The sequence below is a fragment of the Pinus tabuliformis genome, chromosome 3_2 (assembly GCF_031772625.1).
Source record: "Pinus tabuliformis cultivar Carrire ecotype Pingquan chromosome 3_2, CPIR1, whole genome shotgun sequence".
Lineage (NCBI taxonomy): Eukaryota > Viridiplantae > Streptophyta > Pinopsida > Pinales > Pinaceae > Pinus > Pinus tabuliformis.
The window spans coordinates 117048587-117063947 of record NC_142302.1 but is presented as its reverse complement, the minus strand read 5'-3'; the positions used below and the strand labels follow the sequence as shown (position 1 = coordinate 117063947).

Here is a 15361-nt window from a genome sequence, read left to right as displayed (position 1 = left end):
AATTCTCGCTTCTTATGAATTGGAACCAAATGATCGGGTGCACACCCGTTGCTTGAATGATTGACTAAGCTATATGATATGCCAGTCATAGGACCTATGTGAGATGCAGTGATCTTGGTAAATTTTAGTTAAATGCCTAGTCTAAGTGTAACCCTTAACTATTTTGAAGTTGGGCTCCAAGATAGGTTATGGGAAGGAGACTAACAAGAAGCAGGTTAGGCTTGATTAACAATACATTTTATTACGCTTCTATCACCCAATGCCTCCGGCGCTGCAGAGACTCTGGCTCTGACGACTGCAAGGTCACCATGTTAACCACCGAAGAGTTGCCAAGGCCCCTCAAGCTCGATAAGAAGGGTTGTCCTATATCTCTATGTTAATTTTAGGTATGTTCTATGCTTAGAACAATTTATTTCAATTTTCACAGTTAGCTCAATATCTTTTCCATATTATCAATCACATCAGCATTAAAGTAAATTGCAGATAGAACATAAACATAAATCGCAGAAGACAAGCCAAGATAAGAGGACACAAGATGTGGCGCTAGCCAGGGACAAACCCCAATGTGTGCAAACCCTTGATCAATTCTTCTTATATGTTCTTCAATAGTTCAGCAGAGAGAGAGAGAGATAGTACATCTACAACAAAAGTCAACACTTTGATTTATCTAGATAAGAGCATAGATCATCTCTAAGAAGATGATACATGAGATCAGTTGAAGAGATGTTGCTTCAACTGATTCTTCAGGGTGACTCCTTCACCTATCGGTGTGTTGCATTTCATCATCATGCTGCACCTCACAGTGTTGCACCATGTTGCACCCATCATCACTATGTTGCATCTCATCATGCTTCATTAATCATGACTGTACACATCATTGTACTGCATTATGTGCCATTGCTGCACCATGTTGCCATATTGACCTATGTGCTAGTTGCATCTTGCTTGCTTGTTGTCCCTAGCTTGATTGTTGTCCCTAGCATGCTTGTTGTCCTTAGCATGCTTGCTATTCCATGCTAGTTGTCCCTTGCATGCTAGCTGTAAAATTGCATGCTTGGTGTATTTGCTGCTAAGTACCATACAACTGTCCCAATGTTAGTTAGTTGTCCCTTGCATGTTTCTCTCCTTCGGAGACAAATGCTCTGCCTGTTCCGGTAGTTCCCGGCAATTCCGGTTGTTCCCGGCAATTCCAACTATTCCTGGCAGTTCTGGCAGTGCCGGCGATTCCAGTTGTTCCCGGTAGTTCCGAATTCTACCCTTTGCGTCAGCTTTCCCGCCTATCTCGACAGTTCCGGCAGTTTCAGCAATTCCGGTTGTTTCCAGCAGTTCTGGCAATTCCTTCTATTCCCAACAGTTCCGGGCAGTTCTGACCTCTGCGTCAACTTTCTAGGTTGTTCTGGTAGTTCCGACTGTTCCCAGCAGTTCCGGCTTCTGCTCTCTGCGTCAGCTTTCCCGGCTATTCCGGCATTTCCAGCTATTCCTAGCAGTTCCGGCTATTCCCGACAGTTACGGCAATTCCGGCTATTCCCGGCAGTTCCGACAATTTCAGTTTTTCCCGACAGTTCCGGCAGTTCCAGCTATTCCCAGCAGTTTCGATAGTTCCCGGCAGTTCCAAAAATTCCGACAGTACCCGAAAATTCTGGAAATTCCGGTTATTCCGGCTATTCCCAGCAGTTCCGGCTTTTTCCCTCTGGATTAAAGCAGTGTTATCCCTTAGGATCTCTCCTCCTACTAAAAACCAAAGACAACTAGAGAGGAAGAGATCCCGTGTGTGTTGAAATGACTTGAAGGCCACTTCTATTATACTAAAACGTTGAGCACAAGTGGGGTTTATTTGGTTGTTGGCCAACCTTGATGAATTGTCCCATAACATAAACAAATTTGTATCTCCATGAATACTTATCGGAATCGGATGATCTTTAGATCAATCCTACACCTTGCGATGAGAGGAATCCAAGAAAAATATCAGCTTCCATTAATAAGATGACCCACATGGAGTTTGGCCCTAGTTGCCAATTTTAACACTCCCTCTCAACTAGGGAGAACTCCACCGCTAATCCATATGTCTGATTGTACTATCTCTGCCATCAGTGCCCTGCACTGCTCTGCTCTGCTGAGCTCTACTCTGTTGAACCATGAAGAAGAAGAATTGATCGAGAATGTCTCATATCATTCTCTACTGACCCGAAGTCAGTTTCATCTGAAGAGAGTGTCACATCACTCTTACTGACCCGAAGTCAGTTTTATTGATCCCAAATCAATATCACAAGAGAGTGTCTCAAACCACTCATACTGATCCCAGATCAATGGAGGTCATCCTAGCATAGGGAGTAAGGAAGATACATCGATGCGTCCATCAATAGTACTACTATGGTCTCTAACCCCATTTCCCTGCTCACTGATTAGATGAGAGGTACTTCCCATGAGTCCCAGACTGCATGGGTAGGATGCCTCGACAGGAGAACTAATCATCCTGTCCACAGGAGAACGAATCATCCTGTCCACAGCAATGTTTTACGACTCCGACTCCGACTCCGAATCGGCCGAGGATCGACTCCGACTCCGACTCCGACTCGGTAATGACTCGGCCGGCTCGATTTCAATGACTCGGTCGTTGTAAAAAATACATTAAATATTTATTTTTTTTATAAAAAAACATAATTTTAAAGATTTTCATTCATGTTTCCAAACACACAGCATTATAATATAGATGGAAGACAACATATGATCAAAGTAGGCTCATGAATCAATCCATTATATCAAAATGGTACCCAATGGCAATACATAGTCAACTGTCATACATGATCAAAGACTCAAAACAAAATACAAATAACCAAGGAGGCTAGAAATGGCCTCTACAACAAAAGTAAATTGTGATGGTGACCAGACTCCAATACTAGTACTACTGGCTAGTAGCTACTGCCAGAGGAGCCAAGATCATCTCGACCAATCTCTGGATCATCATCATCAGAGTCAGACAAGGGGCCCCATGGCTCCTCCTCATCATCATCGTCTGCAACTGCAACTGTAGAAGTGGTGCCAGTACCACTAGCACGCTGTGCAGCAGATGCAAGCTGAGATAGAGTAGATATGCAGCTGCGCTTTTGTCGTGGCTGAGCAGAGGAAGCACCTACAATTGGAGTCCTACTCCTTGCTGGCTGTGAGACTGAGGCTGGTGGATTGGGATCTGCATTCAACTGAACAGGCTGAAGTGGATGTTCCAGTTCAAGTTCATCAAGATCCTCATCAGGATCAAACTCTGGTGGACAACTCTCCACTACCCAATCTGATGTTGGATCAATGTCTTCCAACACAATGGGATCTGAATCAGGTCTTTTGTTCAGCAATTGGTTCCGTCTGAGCCGAAGGTTGTATTGGACAAAAACTAGATCATTCAACCGTTTTTGCTCCAAACGGTTTCTCTTCTTTGTGTGAATCCTCTCAAAGACAGACCAATTGCGCTCACACCCAGATGCACTGCAAGTTTGACTCAAAATACGAATTGCAAACTTTTGCAATTGAGGGCACTGACCACCAAAGGCCTCCCACCATTGTGCTGCAAAAAACATAGGAGTGTAATGACTTATGAGTTAGATGAAGGCTGAAGCTCAACAAAATTACAAATTATATCTAACTTTCAAATTATAAATGATTTAACAAACTTTAGTCTTTAATAAAAAAAGAAAAACTGTAAAACCATTAAGAAATTGAAAATTGAAATTTTTGTTTACCTGGCTCATCTGCTTCTCTTGCAATCTTTGTTAGGTTCTTCCCAAAGGTACCTGTTGCATTGCTGAAGGATGTGACCTGTTGATGTATCTCCAGCTGATCAGACTCCGATGGGATCATGCGTTCAATGCAATCAACCAGTCCATCTCTGACCTCCCCCCTCAAAGCTCCTGACTCCTTAGCTTTATAATGATACCGTGGGTTCAAAAAATACCCAGCTGCATGTATAGGGCGATGGAGTTGATTGTTCCATCTTTCATCAATGATTGCCCAAATGGGCCCATACTTTGCCACTCTATCCTTGTATGTTGTCTTTATTTGCTCCTTTGCTTGATCCATAGCCTCATAAATGAAGCCCATAGCCAACCTTTCCCCATCCACCAACCGCAACACCTTAACTAGTGGCTCAGCAAGCTTCACAATCGCTGCTGCCTTTCTCCAAAAAGTTTCATCATGGATTTTCCTTTTCAATTCTTTGCCTTCTGGTTTGTTAGACCAATTGCTTTGATTCCATTCATCACTGGAAAACATCTTTTGCAAGTTTCTATGTTGGGAAAGCATAGATTGCAATGTCAAAAAATGTGTAGCAAATCTAGTGATGGCAGGCCTAATAATATCCTTGCCTCCAGTGTGTTTCCTCATGAGACTCAAAACCAGTGTATGATTGTAGATAAATTTTGTTATGCTTTTGGCATTATCTACAGTGTTTCTGACCCAATCTAATTTTCCAATATCCTCAAGCATGAGGTCTATGCAATGTGCAGCGCATGGGGTCCAAAAGATGGTCTTGTGTTTTTCCTCTAACAGTTTACCAGCAAGAACATAGTTAGAGGCATTGTCTGTGATGATTTGAACAACATTAGCCACCCCCACATCCTCAATAACCTCATCCAATAGCTGAAACAACAAGTGGCCATCTTTTACCTTATCAGATGCATCAATTGATTTTAAAAACATGGTTCCCTGTGGGCAGAAGACAAGAAAGTTTATGATGGTACGGTTTCTTTGATCAGTCCATCCATCTGACATGATGGTACACCTTGTTCTTGCCCATGAGTCCCTGAACTCTTGCAAATACTCATTAATGGATTGAATTTCTTTCTGCAAACGAAACCCCCTTAGCTCTTGCATAGTAGGGCCTTTGAAGCCTTTTCCAGCAGCATGTATGGCATCAAACATAGGCTCATAATATGGTGAACGAGCAGCATTAAAGGGGATATCAGCATCATACCACCATCTAGCTATGTAGTCACAAGCAGTCTCCCTCAATTCTTTCTTCCAATGGTCATCTAAAGTGGGTTGAATTTGAGCATTACTAACTTCAGGACCATGTGCATCTGATGGAGAGGAGGGAGTGAAATAACTTTTGATAGTCACATCACCCTTCATTCTACCCTTTCCCTTATCTTGAACAGAACCAAAAGAGGGAGGAACATAACGGAAAGGGTTGGATGCCTCAGTTTGAGGGATAGAGGAAGAACCCTCAAAATCATAGTGGGGGTTGGTAGCCATCATTCTTTGTATCTCCCTCTTCCTCCCAATTTCAGCCTGTATCTCTTTTTGCCTAGCCTTATCTTCTTTAAATTTCTCAAAGCTGGCCAACAAATTCTTTCTAATCTCATCAATTTCATCAGAGGTACATGCGGTAATTTGGCCTCTAATCCCTGCCAAGTGTTGTTTCAGCCTATTAATCCCCCCAGGACCTTCCTTAATTTTCCTATGGCAAAACTTGCAATGCATCTGATTATCAACCATTTCAACATATGCCCAAGTAGGATCTTTTGCTCTAGGTGCCATTTTTTGACTAGGAAAACAATCTGAAAATGAAAAAAAAAAAAAGAAATTGATTCAATGTTCATTTATTTGACAAAAAACACTCTCTAAGCTTTCTTGATATGCACCTAAGATTTACTAAGCAAAAACAGATTTATAGAGGTGGAAAAAAATACCTCCAGGCACAAACTGCCTCCTCAAGCTTGCTCCAAGATCAGCTCCTCAATGTTGCTCCAAATGGCTGCCCAAGAAGCTCCTCACTCCAGCTACAATGCTCCTCCAAGACTCCTCACTGCTGCTCCAAAACAAGCTCAAGAACTGCTCACTAACTCTCAAAGAAGACTCTCACTCAAATGCATAAGACTGCTGTGAGTGAATGAGAGCATTTGGGTGTCTTAAATAGCGTTTGGGAGGGGGAAATGGACCCCAAAAGCATTAAACAAATTACCATTACCCTTTGGAATCCATCAACTGCATTTAACTTTCTCAAAAATTACAAAAAAAGTGAATTTTTTTCAACTTTTACGCTGCCCAGCCGTAGACACATTGACTCGGCCGAGTCATAACAGACCCGACCGGGTTGACCGAGTCACATATGACTCGGCCGAGTCATTGGATGACTCGGTCGAGTCATATGTGACTCGGTCAACCGAGCCGAGTAGCTGGTCGGGTCAATGTTCAGGGTAATGACTCGGTTCGACTCGGCCGAGTCGGAGTCGAAACGGGCGGGTTGTAAAACAGTGGTCCACAGGAGAACGGATCATCCTGCCCCACAGTCGCCACAGGAGAACTAATCATCCCGGCCCACAAGAGAACTAATCATCCTGTTCCACAGTTGCCATGGGAGAAATAATCATCCCGGCCCACAGGAGAACTAATCATACTGTTCCACAGTTGCCACGGAAGAACTAACCATCCTGGCCCACAGGAGAACTAATCATCCTATTCAACAATTGCCACGGGAGAACTAATCATCCTGGACCACAAGAGAACTAATCATCCTATTCCATAGTCGCCACGGGAGAACTAATCATCCCGGCCCACAAGAGAACTAATCATCTTGTTCCACAGTGACCACGAGGTATCACAGGGGAAGGTTGAACCTGTCATCCTATACATAGCACACCAACAGGGGAGGGTAAGTCGCCTTGTGGTCGTATGTTGCTCCAGTAAGTACCCCAAGCCCCCCAGAACTCCAAAAGCTCAATGCATGCAACATGTAGGACCCTTATAAGAAGGTCTCTCAACGACTCAAAGTCGTTCAGGAAAGTCACAGATTTGACCTTTCCCCAGGGCTTTGACAAAATGTCTGCAACCTGTACATCGGTATCAATGTGATGGAGCCTCCTCGCTCATCGACTTACCATATCCCAGATAAGGCAGTATTTGATGTCTATATGCTGGAGCAATCATCGAATACGGGATTCCTCAATAATCGAATCCCCCCTTTGGTTGTCACAGAGAATCACAATGGTATTCATCATGTGTACAAACAACTCACTTAAGAGCTTCTGCAACCATGCAGCTTCACACGAGATCATACTCGTAGCTATGTATTCGGTCTTGGTGGTGCTTATAGCTACCAACTTCTGCTTCCTGCTCATCCATGATATCGAAGCAGAATCCAAAGAGAACCAGCACTGAGAAGTGCTCTAGTGATCCTCCACATTACCTGCCCACTCAGCATTCGAATAATCATGCAGTTTCATATTTCTGGCAGTGTATCTCAATCCATGAGAGATTGTGCCCCGAAGATATCTCGAAGATTCTTGGCACCAATCCAGTGAGGCTCAACCAAATATGAGTTCACCATGCTAACTACAAAACGTATGTCCGGACGGAAGTTCACCAAGAACATCAACACGAATGAGTTTAGGAAACTCAGAGGCATTTCCCAAATATGGTCCGTACTTCTGAAAGTTAAGATCCTCGAGGTAGTCACAGGCTTGCAATTTATCATTCCACATCCGGAATCCAACTCCCTCTTACTTCTGCAAATGAGAGGATCTGCACCTGTCAGAAATAGGTCGTCCTCATAAGGTGCCGATATGAGAGGTCTATCATCCACAACCTTCAAGTAATGGTTTGGATCGGTTTCACTCCTAGTGAATCTTAGCTTCATCAGACAACTATCAATCCTCTCATACCATGCCCAGGGTGTTTTGCTTCAAGCCATAGAGGGCTTTCTTCCACCTGTATACATGAGATTCCTGATCATGAATCTCAAACTCCTCGAGTTGTTCCAAACCCGTGGACCTGTTGCATGAGGGGAATGGTCCCCTTATAAGATTTTCCTTCGATACATATCAGACATCTACCTTCATGCTCTTCTTGAATTCAGGCATCCCTATCACCATCTGACTCACATCAAGTAGAGCCCCATAGGTAGACCTCCAGTGTTATAGATGCGATATGTTAATTGACATAATCCCCAATGGACCATCTTGCAACTTGATACAAATTGCCAACCCTGAACCCATGAGAAAAAGCATCTTTGAAAATTCTATTTTTTTACACGTACCTTTCCATTGATGAATGCCACCCTGAAACCTTTGACTTCCATTTCCAAGATGGACGCCAGGTTCTTCTTGCGATTAGGTACATAAAACAAATTCTTGTAAATGAATAGAGTTACCCTCATTCAATTGAGGGCTAACATTCCCTACACCCTTTCCGGGATAGGTGGCATCGACTCCAAGTATAATCCCACGGTTGTTTCTGTCTCTACCAAATTAGAGAGTGCACCCTTCTATCCGATGAAGTGCCTTGAAGCACTACAATCAATAAGCTAGATTCCCAAAGAATCTGAAGGAGAGGGCCAATACAAGATGACGCTTCTTTATCTTATCAAAAACAACATTTGATACTTCATTCCTGGGGTTCCTTGCTTTCTCTGAAGAGTCAGTCGTTTCTTGGATGACCTGCATTACCTGTCATTCCTTTGATCATTGAAGATGTCCCTGGAATGATTGTTATCTTCATCAAGAGATGTGTCTCTCCCATTAAGACACTCCTTCGCATAATGGCCGAACTTGTTGCAACCAAGGCATCTGCCTTTCCTTCCACCCTTAGATCCGGACTTCCTAATGAAGTGACCTTTAAGTAGGCCATCAAAAACTTCCGCTGCACCATTGTGATAATATTTTCTGCTTCGACTTCACCCTCAGTGAATTTGAAGAGGGATGAGGGATCCGTTGATCCTTTTTTCCTTTCCCAACTGTCTTCGATGATTGCTCTTTCACTCTTGCTTGGGCATTGTCTTCACCTCAGCTTTGATACCATGTTAATTTTAAGTATGTTCTATGCTTAGAGAAATTTATTTCAATTTTCACAGTTAGCTCAATATTTTTTCCAGATTAGCAATCACATTAGCATTAAAGTAAACTGCAGATAGAACATAAACATAAATCGCAGAAGACAAGCCAAGACAAGAGGACACAAGATGTGGTGCTAGCCAAGGACAAACCCCAATGTGGGGAAACCCTTGATCAATTCTTCTTGTATGTTCTTCAATAGTTCAGCAGAGAAAGAGAGAGATAGTACGTTTACGACAGAAGTCAACACTTTGACTTATCTAGATAAGAGCATAGATCATCTCTAAGAAGATGATACATGAGATCAATTGAAGACATGCTACTTCAACTGATTCTCCAAGGTGACTCCTTCACCTATCGTTGCGCTGCATTTTGTCATCATGCTGCACCTCACTGTACTGCACCATGTTGCACCCATCATCACTATGTTGCATCTCATCATGCTTCATTAATCATGACTGTACCCATCACTGTACTGTATTATGTGCCATTGTTGCACCATGTTGCCATACTAACCTATGTGATGGTTGCATCTTGCTTGCTTGTTGTCCCTAGCATGCTAGTTGTCCCTTGCATGCTAGCTTTCACATTGCATGCTTGGTGTATTTGCTGCTAAGTACCATACAACTGTCCCAATGTTAGTTAGTTGTCCCTTGCATGCTGCTCTCCTTCAGAGACAGATGTTGTAGCTATTCCGGCAGTTCCAGCAATTCCAGCAGTTACCGGCAGTTCCGGCAATTCCGGCAGTTCCAGCAACTCCGGCAATTCCGGTTGTTCCTGGCAGTTTCGGCTTCTGCCCTCTACATCAGCTTTCCCGCCTGTTCCGGCAGTTTCAGCAATTTCGGCTATTCCCGACAGTTCCTGACAATTCTGACTTTTCCTGGCAGTTCTAGCAGTTCTGGCTTCTGCCCTTTGAGTCAGCTTTCCCGGCTGTTCCGGTTGTTCCCGACAATTCCAGCTTATGCCCTCTACGTCAGCTTTCCCGGCTGTTCCGGCAGTTCCGGCTTCTGCCCTCTACGTCAACTTTCCCGGCTGTTCCGACAGTTCTGGCTGTTCCCGGTAGTTCTGGCTATTCCCAACAGTTCCGGCAGTTCCGGCAATTCCGGCTATTCCCTGTAGTTTTGGCAATTCCATCTTTTCCCGGTAGTTCTGGCTATTCCCCGCAGTTCCGGCAATTCCAGCTATTTCCGGCAGTTCTGGCAATTCCGGCTATTCCCGGCAGTTCCAGCAATTCTCGGCAACCGGATATTCTCGGCAATTCCGGCTTTTGCCCTCTGGATTAGGGCAGCGTTATCCCTTGGGATCTCTCCTCCTACTAAAACCCAAAGACAAGTAAAGAGGAAGAGATCCCAAGTGTGTTGAAATGACTTGAAGGCCACTTCTATTTATACTAAAACGTTGAGCACAAGTGGGGTTTATTTGGTTGTTGGCCGACCTTGATGAATTGTCCCATAACAAAAATAAATTCATATCTCCATGAATACTTATCGGAATCGGATGATCTTTAGATCAATCCTACACCTCGCAATGAGAGGGATCCATGAAAAATATTAGCTTCCATTAATAATATGACCCACACGGAGTTTGGCCCTAGTTTCCAATTTTAACACTCTATCAATCTAGCTTTATGCTAGGAGGTAAATTATTAATGCAAATCTAGATCTAATATGCTTATGCAAGAGATTATGAGTGAGATTTATCTTGAGTTAAGATTTTCTTAAGTTGTTTAAGTACTTAAGAATCTTTTTAAGAATACTTAACAATAGTGAATTGCAATCTTAGACAAAATAAAATGTTCAAAGATACAAGTGTAAATTTCAACAATATTCCACAAGATACCAAGTATCCCAATATGCCAAATGCTTACAATAGTCAATCAAGATGATAATCACAGATTTATACCAGCAATACTACTTCAAAAAATTCAGATCTTATCAACGTTGTAAAAGCAGTGCATAAACCACTTCAAATGATGAAATTTGCCCAACACATAAAACCAGTGATGATAATATCGGCAAGATATCGCCGATAATCGAAAATATCACGATATTTTTGGCGAGCCGAAATATCGCAATATTTTCGGCGAGCCAAAACATTGCCAAGAAAATATCGTGATATTTTGGCTCCCAAAAATATCACGATATTTCCGAGATATCGTCGATATCTCGGCAAAATATCGCGAGACAATAGAAAATATCGCAAGGCATGTTATGCTGCGGCTAGAAAAAAGGAAAATCGTTTTTTTTCTTCATTTCTGTTTCTGAGTGTTGGAGAAAGAAGGGGAAGAGTTTTGTGGTGGTTGTCAAGGAGGGATTGAGGATCAAACAATGATTATCACCACCAACTAAGATTTTTTTGTGGATCAAAGATTGAAGAACAGCGAGACAAACTTCATTTCTTCCATTAACAGGTATGTTCTTAAAAACCCCTATGTTAATGATTTTTTCATAGATTTACGGTTATGCTTGCTTGCCTCTTTGCCTACCAACATTTTGTTTCTTTGTTTCTTTCCATTTGCTATGATTTTCATGCCCATGAGCCAATGCAAGGGTTTTCTCCATATTTGGACAGCAAGCTTCATTTTTTTTCAACTTTCTTATGCACACCCTCTTATTGTCATTTTTTATTCACATTGCAAGATGCAAATAATGTAGTAATTTTTTTTTTAATGAGGTGGTTATTACTTATTATTTTTTGTGTTGGGGGGGTTTAATGCCAATTTTTTGTTTTTTGTTGTGACCTAGGTTTGAATTAGTTCACTACAAATGTCAAATATGCCAAAAGCCTACCCACTTTGGGAGTATGGAAGGTTGTTCGTGGGGCAAATCGGGCATATATATCATGCAAATCGTGTGGGACCAAGATGTCAAGAGGGGTTACGCGATTGAAATACCATCTGGCTAGACTTCCTGCACATGATGCAGATGTAAGGCCTTGTATGGTTTCTAGTGTGGAGGTTATACAAAAAGCTCTTGAAGCAATTGTTGAACAAGAGAGAGAAAGTTGCTAGGGAGAGGCCACTGGTCTCAGATAGATAGCTGCTAGTTTTATTTGTTTTGCTACATATAAGTTTATAACTCATGATGATGAAATACTTTTAAAGTTTTATATATGTGATGTTATTTTGCTTGAGTCCTTGATTGGACAATTATCAGGGATCAACAGGATATGTGATGTTATTTTGTTTTGAGTCCTTGATTGGACAATTATCAGGAATCAGCAGGATTTGGTATCGCCTTTGAAGTTTGATGTATCATTTCTATTTGACATCATATATATCAGTGCTTTCTTCATATCTATGTGCCAATGTGTTTAATTCATGTTGTTATTGCTTTATATGTTTTAAAATCTGAAGAAGAAAAAATGAATATATTATGCATTTTTATGCTTGCCAATATTTTCGCCGATATTGCCGATAAGATGTTTTCTGGACCCTCGCCGATATTTTGTCGATACCGATATTTTCAACACTGCATAAAACACTAAAATTCTAATGACCAGCAAATGTACTTCAGCCTGCCTAGATCACTTTAAGATGATGTATTCAGTCCAATTTCAGATCTGATTTCTTGATTTACAGCAAGAAGTAAAGACAGATGAGCAAGATAAAACTGCCAAAAATAAATGGCCTATATGCCCAAAAATAGTAAAATGCACCAAAACTTGAAAATTTTCGATTTTAGGGCTTTTAGATAGTTTGACCCAGCAAATTTTCAAAACTGATATGTTTGTTACATCAGCGAATTAACCACAGATCAGAAAACTAATCAAGCCAAAAATAGATGCCCAATATTTCAAAAAATAGAAAAATTTCGCCAAACTCGAAAAATTAATTTTTGGAGTTATTTAGAGGGTGTGATTCAAAAATTTCAGAACGATATGTTATTACAGCAATGAAACAGTAATAGATCAGCAATCCAGCAATGCTTAAGACAAACCCTAATATTTCCAAAAGTTGAAAATTTCAGTTTTTGGCCCTTATTAAGTATTTTATTCAAAAAATTTCAGAACTGTAGAAAATTTCAATTAGGCAAAAAAATCCAGCAAGCTTAAATGTTAAATCTAGGCCAAAACTCAAATACCCAAGAGGCCAAAATTTGGGAAAATGAAGATTTTGCAATTTTAAATGATTTTGACCATTTAGTTTGTGATTTTAGGGCCTAATTATTAGTAATTTGCTTGCTGTAATAAAATTGTAGAAAACAATGAATCTCGGAAAAGTTTGCACTGCTGCTGCGCGCGCGCCTGAGCCTGCGTCCGAGCCTGCTTGGAACCGACTGATCGAGCAGCATCATGGATCCTCCGGATCCGCCTGGTAGGGATCCGGAGCTGCAACGAGCTTTCTCAAACCTGGTAAAGTCTCTCCCTCCGCAAAGACCTAGACCAACAGCAACAAAGTTTGTGAAGAAGCTGGATGTTTTACAGGAAGTTCATCTGCCTCCGACCATTCCACGCATGGCAGCCATTTCCTTAGCAGAGAAAGGGTTAATCGGGCAATTTACAGGACTATGGCCATCACCCAAGACAGTGCAAAGATGGGTCGAAAGAAACTGGTCGGACAAGATCCAGGGCAAAATATCCATCAGATTCTGTGGCAGAGGATATTTTACCTTTCATTTTGAAACCAAAGAGGATAAAGATCTAATATTCAGAAACGGGCCTTACTTTATGGATTCCAGGGGCCTCTATCTCAATAAATGGACCCCGGATTTCGATCCAGAACTTGATATACCAAGTGCGGTTCCAGTCTGGGTCAGACTGCCTCATCTCCCACTCCACTGCTGGGGGGACGATTCGGTTAAAGCAATAGGGAACGCGGTTGGAAAATACATAGACCGCAGTGAACCCAAAGACAACATGCAGGCTTGTGCGCGGATTTGCGTTGAAGTTGATCTGGGCCGAGGACTGCCGGAAGCAATCAAACTGAAAGTAGATGACTGGTGCCATATTCAGCAGCTGGATTACGAGCAAATACCCTTCAAATGCAAGGTATGCCACGAATATGGACACTTTGCAAATAGATGCCCTAAAATAGTTAATGTAGAATCAGAAGAGCAAGATGGGCAATGGGAAACTGTTAAAAGGAAAAAATCATCCCCTCCCCTCAAATCTTTGGACTCTGAAGCCCCTGGTCCTTCCCATCAGCACCCTTCCCTCCAACCCTCTTCCCTTCAGCATCCTTCTTCCTCCTCCCAGCAGCCTCCCCTTCAACATCCTTCTTCTCCTCCTCGGATTCCCGATCCTCCCATCCCTCCATCCTCTAATCCCTTCGCGACCCTCTCTGAGGAAGAATCAGTGCCTGATTTCCCCTCCTCTGACCCTCCTCTCCACCCCTCACCCCCTCTCATCTCTCATCCCTCCCCTGATACCCCCTCCACTAGGATTACCAGAAGTTCTTCAAAGGAACATGGAGCGCCCAGCGATGTTCCAAAAAAACATGGGCCTGGCAGAAAATCGGCCAAACAACAGAGAGAAGAAAGTACCCAGAAAGACATTGCCATGGGCTCTCAGACTCCTATAGAATCCTTTATTCTTGGGCACTTGGAAAAAGAAAATAATAACAAAGGCAAAGAGAGGCGAGCACCTCTCCATGTAACCAGTAAATCATGATGAAAATACTATCCTGGAACAGTAGGGGATTAGGGCACCCCTCCAAGATAGTAGCCCTCAAGGACTTAATCCAAAGTGAAAACCCTGAAATCGTTCTTATCCAAGAAACAAAGCAAGATCAATCAGAAATTAATAGAGTCATCAATCAGCAAAAGCGTTACAGTGGATGTGCAAGCGAAGCAAGAGGAGCCTCAGGCGGCATTCTAACTATGTGGGACAGTAATAAATGGAACTGTAACTCCACCAGAATACATCAGAACTGGATCCGTGTTCATTTAGAAAGCAAGACAGATGGGGCAGCGGTAATAATTTACAACATATATGCTCCGAATCAGTACAGGGAGAAAGAAGTGTGTTGGAACACTTTGGAAGCTAGTATAGAAGAAGAGCAGGACAACAATCTCATTATTGCAGGGGATTTAAATCTGGTATTGCATGCTAACGAAAAAAGAGGGGGACATTTCACCCCAGATCCTTTCAGAAATCGACTTGAGAGCATTATGCAGGAGCAAGATCTTGTTGATATCAGACCCAAGAATCGCAGATACACCTGGAGTAACAGAAGAATAGGAGTCGGCAATATCATGGAGCGCCTTGACAGGTTCCTCATAAGCATAGCTTATCTGTCCACCTTCACTACTGGTCAGTCAAATATTCTCAATGTCTCCGCCTCTGATCATTATCCAATAACACTTACTCTGCATAGTCAATGTCAGCTAGGACCTCTCCCTTTCAAATACTGTTCCATTTGGAATCGTATCCCTGCAGCAAAAGACGCGGTGCGGCAGGCTTGGATTCAACACGTGGAAGGCTCCCCAACTTATATCTGGGAGACAAAACTAAAGAGAGTAAGACAGGCTCTAAAAAATTGGGCAAAGAACAATTACCAAGAGCCCGAGTTGAGCAAAAAGAAAATTAAGCAAGATCTAGAGGAA

The 15361-nt window shown here is 42.3% G+C and overlaps 1 protein-coding gene across 4 annotated transcripts in view; it reads right to left on the bottom strand.

The window, feature by feature from the left end:
• LOC149180092 (sterol 3-beta-glucosyltransferase UGT80B1-like) overlaps positions 1-15361 on the bottom strand; it is a 392913-nt gene that overhangs the window by 298415 nt on the left and 79137 nt on the right. The gene's annotated exons all lie outside the window — the stretch shown is intronic.